Source organism: Helianthus annuus, chromosome 13, assembly GCF_002127325.2.
Source record: "Helianthus annuus cultivar XRQ/B chromosome 13, HanXRQr2.0-SUNRISE, whole genome shotgun sequence".
Taxonomy (NCBI): Eukaryota; Viridiplantae; Streptophyta; class Magnoliopsida; order Asterales; family Asteraceae; genus Helianthus; species Helianthus annuus.
In genome coordinates, this window is record NC_035445.2 from 119,380,728 (window position 1) to 119,386,196 (window position 5,469).

Below are 5,469 nucleotides of genomic sequence, written 5' to 3' on the forward strand. Positions count from 1 at the left end.
CTTAGTTATTGTAGTAGGCCCCTCTTTTGAAGGCGACGTTACCCTCAACCCAGTAGTTTGAGTCAGCAAGGATACAATCCTAAAGGGTCGGATTATTGAAAGATAATTAATTAAGTTATTAATGCAAATTATGGTAGGCCCCTCTTTTGGAGGTGACGTTACCCTCGACTAAGTAGTCTGAGTCAGCAGGGATACAGTCCTAAATAGCCAGGTTATAGTATTAATAGTAGTTAACTTATGAGGGGGTCAAAGAGTTTGGACCCCCGCCATCCAATACCTTTGGGTATTGAAGGAGGTCCTACTAAATTTGACCCAGGTCCCTTGCAGGACCTCTAAACGCTGAACAAGGGCAAGACCCTTATTTTGCTTCGGAGGATGCTGTCGAGGGGTCGGGCAGTCCACTTTTGTTCCCTTTCTTGTATTTATGTTAGATTTAGCTGTTTTTTTGCTTCTTTTGCATTTTACACACATCAAATATCCCCACACTTGAATTTTTGCTTGTCCTCTAGCAAAACTCTTTAATATGTGGCTTACACTCCCAAATGGAATGGGTAGAAGAGAAGGTTTTGGGCTTGTCATAGAGTGTCGGGAATTTCCAAGATTGTTTAGGTTTTATTTTTACTTATTTACAATCCTATTCGTCATGATTTATTAAAAACTTTTCATAAGGTAAATTATTTATTAAGGCATAACATGCCTTTCTAAAATTCCATTTATATACAGGTTCACATACCTCACGGGGGAAATCACTCACACTCGGCCGAAGGTGTACTTTTAGTGAATCACTCGAGAGCGGCATGGAACTTATTCCTACCATAAGCTTGCCAAGCAATCAATCCTCCTCCTTTTTAACTTTATACCTTTGTAAATATCAAGAGGACTTTTTGGGTGAAGGGTTAGGCTTGGGCTAAAGGTGGGTAGTTGGGTTAGTGGTTAGTAGAAAAGGGCGAAAGGCGTAAAAAGCGTTGGTTTTCGTAAAGCATTTTTTCAAACAAGCTTTTGTTTTAGGAGCTTTGTTTGTTTATTTCCAACTTCATTGTAATATATATATATATTTTCGATAGTCACACGAAAACCGAGCTTGTTACTAAAATAAAAGGTAAAAATAAAAAGGGTTTTTGGTGAGTAAAAACGGTTTTGGGTTAAGAAATGAAAAGGTTTAGGCTCAAAGGGGTTAACTAGGGGGAATTTTTGGGTAGGTGAAAAGAAAAATAAAAATCATGGTGTTGAAAGAAAAAGGGTTAGTCCTAATGCCTCCATCATTTACTTACTTGGGTTGTTGGTAAGGAAAGGGAATGAATTGTCGTGGCAAGTTCTAGAGTCGTAAGAACCAAGCGGCTATTCACACAAGAAACGAAAAATGAGCATTTAGCGTAAAGATATATATTTGTATGCTCAATAAAGGCTCAAAACTCACTTTTGTGGGAATGGGTTTTTATGTGATCAAGTATATATAATCAAATTTTAACTAAGCTTGTCATGCCGTTTCATAATTTTCTTATGTTGGTTCTTTTTATCACGACGCTATCGGTTGTAAATTTGTAAGAATATAACGTTGTTAAAATTAGAATTCCCAACTTAAACTTAGACAAGTAAAAAAAATGAGAATTTTTGAAAAAAAAATTGGGGTGATTAGCGGTTCCAATAGAGTTTTGTGTAAGGCTTGTTATTAGGACTTGCAAAATTCAAGGTTTTAGCATCCCACCCACACTTAAATTACACATTGTCCTCAATGTGTCCCAAAAATAATTTTTTAGGTTGATTGAATGTGTAAAATGGTGTTTAAAGCAAAATTTTAGGTTCTTGGCAGTCTGGACACGACCCCGTGGTGACTGGGCACGGCCCCGTGTTCAGGTGCCAGTAACAATAATTAAAGAAAAGAAACAGAAGCCTGGACACGGCGGCGTGTTTGGTGAACACGGCCCGTGTCCAGTTACCTGAACTGGGCGTTTGTCTGCAGGATGCTCAGCACGGGGCCGTGTTGGCTGGGCACGACTCGTGCTGAGCTTACTGAAATGAAGAAATTGTTGTCGGATGGCCCTGTTTTCGTGCATGGGCCTATGTTTTCTCGTTTCCCTTGTAATCCTTGACCATCCCTAGTGTGTTTTATTTCTGCAAAGTAAAACTAAAAGATTAAACTAAACTAAGGATAGTTCCGCGGAATGCCTCCGTGGTGTGCCACGTTTATAAGGGTCCTTGGCTAGACCCAAGGTGAGGTTATATGTTTTCTGAGTGGGATGTTTTGCATCCCATGTTGCACCGTCGGAGAGCATCATCCAAACTCGAATCAATAACCTTCATGTAATTGACCGGGTCATCGTCCTCTATTCTCTTCCCAACCCCGAATTTTACTTCATTATCCCCATATTTTAAAGTGAGCGTCCCGTCATTCATGTCCACTACTGCTTGTGCGGTGGCGAGAAAGGGTCTCCCTAGTATGAGGGGGACTTCGGTATCTTCTTCCATATCAAGTATGACAAAGTCGGCCGGGTAAACGAAATTGTCTACCTTGACTAGGACATTTTCAATGACGCCTTGTGGGAACTTGACGGATCGATCAGCAAGTTGTATACTCATTTTTGTAGGACTCGTTTTTCCTAGGCCGAGTCTTTTGAACATTGATGCGGGCATGAGGTTAATGCTAGCCCCAAGGTCGGCTAGTGCATTACGAACGGGGGAGTCCCCGATCGAGCAAGGAATTGTGAAGCTTCTGGGATCAATTTTCTTTTGGGAGAGTTTGTTGAGTACGAGGGCGGAGCATTCTTCGCCTAAATTAACTAATTGCAATGTTTCAATTTTCCTTTTATGGGTGAGGAAGTCCCTCATAAACTTAGAGTATTTAGGCATTTGAGTTAGGACGTCAATAAAAGGAATGTTGATATGCAATTGTTTTAGTAGACTTTCAAATTTTGCGAATTGCTCGTTGGTCTTTTGGCGGATTAACCTACCGGGGTACGGAACCGGAGGAGCCTTGGTAGGATCTGATGGTGGCGGAGTAACCTTCTCATGATGGGGCGGTGATGTGGTCTCCTTAGTAGGCGATGGCCCTTCCGCGGTACCCACGGTACGGTTCCGTAAGTGATGAGATGAACTTGCGCCTTTGGGTTTGTTTCGGTATTACTTGGTAACGCGCCTTGCGGTCTCTCGGAGAAATTTTGGGCTAGTTGACTTATTTGTTTTTCGATGTTTTGTATACTAGCTTGTTGATTTCTAAAATTTGATTCTAATTGTAGAAATCTATCCGAGTTTTTCTTTTCGGTGTCAGAGATAAGGCGAGATATAGTATCTTCAAGCCTTTCTCGTCCACCTTGTTGTTGAGGGAAATTTTGTGACTCATTTCTTTGTTGTTGAAAGTTTGTTCGTTGATTTTGTTGGTTACTACCATTGTCGGGTTCCCTCCAACCAAGGTTAGGGTGGTTTCGCCATCCTTAGTTGTAGGTGCCCGTTGGAGGACCCGACGGCCTAGGCCTATTATCAATGTAGTTTACCGATTCTCTTTGATCATCTGTTTCTTTCATACAACTCCAATTTTCATGTGGCCCACCACACCCTTCACAAGCCATAACCGAGACCGTTTTTGTCATTTCCAACTTTTTAATTTTTGAAGAGAGGGCCTCAATTTGGGCTTGTAAAGAAGTGCTTTCATCAACTTTATGGGCGCCCGGCGCAATAGATTTATTGCCTCGGGGAGTGTGCCACTGAAAATTGGTTTGAGCAATTTCCTCAATTTGATTATATATTTCATGTGGGCGACGATTACCTAAAAGTCCCCCGGAGCTAGAGTCAAGTGTTTGCCTTGTGTGTGGCAACAACCCATTATAGAAAGTGGATACTTGTTGCCATATCGCAAGGCCGTGATGTGGACACTTTCGCAATAGCTCCTTGAACCTTTCCCAAGTTTCATATAAGGATTCCCCGTCCTCTTGTGAATATGTATTAATTTCAGTCATTAATTTAGCCGTTTTAGCGGGAGGGAAATACTTATATAGAAATTTTTGGGCTAGTTCATCCCAGGTGTTTACCGATCCAGCTGGGAGGGCGTTAAGCCAAGCTTTTGCTCGGTCTTTTAGTGAAAAAGGAAACATTCGAAGGCGGATGACGTCATTTGATGCTCCATTGATCCGAAAGGTATCACATATTTCTAAGAAATTAGTAATATGTAGATGGGGATCCTCATCCGCAAGCCCATGGAAGGTTGCAAAGTTTTGAAGCATCTGTATCAAATGCGGCCGAAGTTCGAAGTTATTGGCTTCAACGTTCGGTGCATTGATAGCGGCGCCGAGATTACCTACGGTGGGTCGTAGATAATCCATGAGGGTACGTTGGTCCGCCATTGGAAGTGGGTTCCCTGAAACCTTCTCTTGGTTTTTAGCTTTTAGTCTTTTTCTGAGAAAGCGTTCGGGTTCTTCTAGAGGTTCTTTTATGTCTTTATTAAAACTGGAGCTCATACACTACGTAGAGGTGGCGTCTGATTCCAAGTCCTGCAACAAAAACAGAAAAGAATGTCGGTCAGAAGGTTCACCACGGCCTCGTGCTCAGTGAACACGGCCCGTGGTCGGAATTACAGTGATTGTTTTCCGGATCCCTGTTACTGAAGAGTTGGACACGGCCCCGTGTTGCACCGACACGGCCCCGTGGTCAGCCTTCTGTAACTCGGAAAACTAAAAACTGCTAGTAACACTGTTGGGCACGGCCCGTGTCTGACCAGGCACGACCCGTGCTGAGCTCTGCAGAAGCTGAAAATTTAAGAAAATCCTAAAAAAATAAAAAGAAAATAAAAAAAATGATTAGGCCGTTGATTCCTAACTTTCTTAAAATCCTTGTGTCCCCGGCAACGGCGCTAAAAACTTGATGTGTGTTGGTGTGTATATGTTTTAGGTATATATTTTAAGCCCTGTTTTACACTTTAGCCAAGTTTTAAATTTATAAAACACGATATTTACTAACACTAAACACACATATGGGCAAGTGCACCCATCGTGGACGTAGTATAGTGTTGGTAAGATACCGAGGTCGTCCAAGGACACAAGAGCTTTTAGTACCGGTTTATCCTCAACGTCTAATCAAATCAAAATGTTAGAAAAAGATTTTTTTAAACTAAGAAAATAAAACTAACTAAATGCTGAAAAATAAAATAAAAATAAAAACAGATAGACAAGATGAATCACTTGGATCCGACTCGTGTGTTAGTATAACCTTTGATTATTTTCGCACTTTTGCACTTGTTTAAGAGATTATCTTAGTTATTGTAGTAGGCCCCTCTTTTGAAGGCGACGTTACCCTCAACCCAGTAGTTTGAGTCAGCAAGGATACAATCCTAAAGGGTCGGATTATTGAAAGATAATTAATTAAGTTATTAATGCAAATTATGGTAGGCCCCTCTTTTGGAGGTGACGTTACCCTCGACTAAGTAGTCTGAGTCAGCAGGGATACAGTCCTAAATAGCCGGGTTATAGTATTAATAGTAGT

The 5,469-nt window shown here is 41.3% G+C and overlaps 1 non-coding gene across 1 annotated transcript; it reads left to right on the forward strand.

Annotated features, from left to right (window-relative positions):
* Positions 1-3,849: 3,849 nt before the first annotated feature.
* On the forward strand, positions 3,850-3,956 carry LOC118486110. Its single transcript, XR_004877966.1, has one exon. It is a non-coding gene; the product is annotated as a small nucleolar RNA R71 (small nucleolar RNA).
* Positions 3,957-5,469: the final 1,513 nt, after the last annotated feature.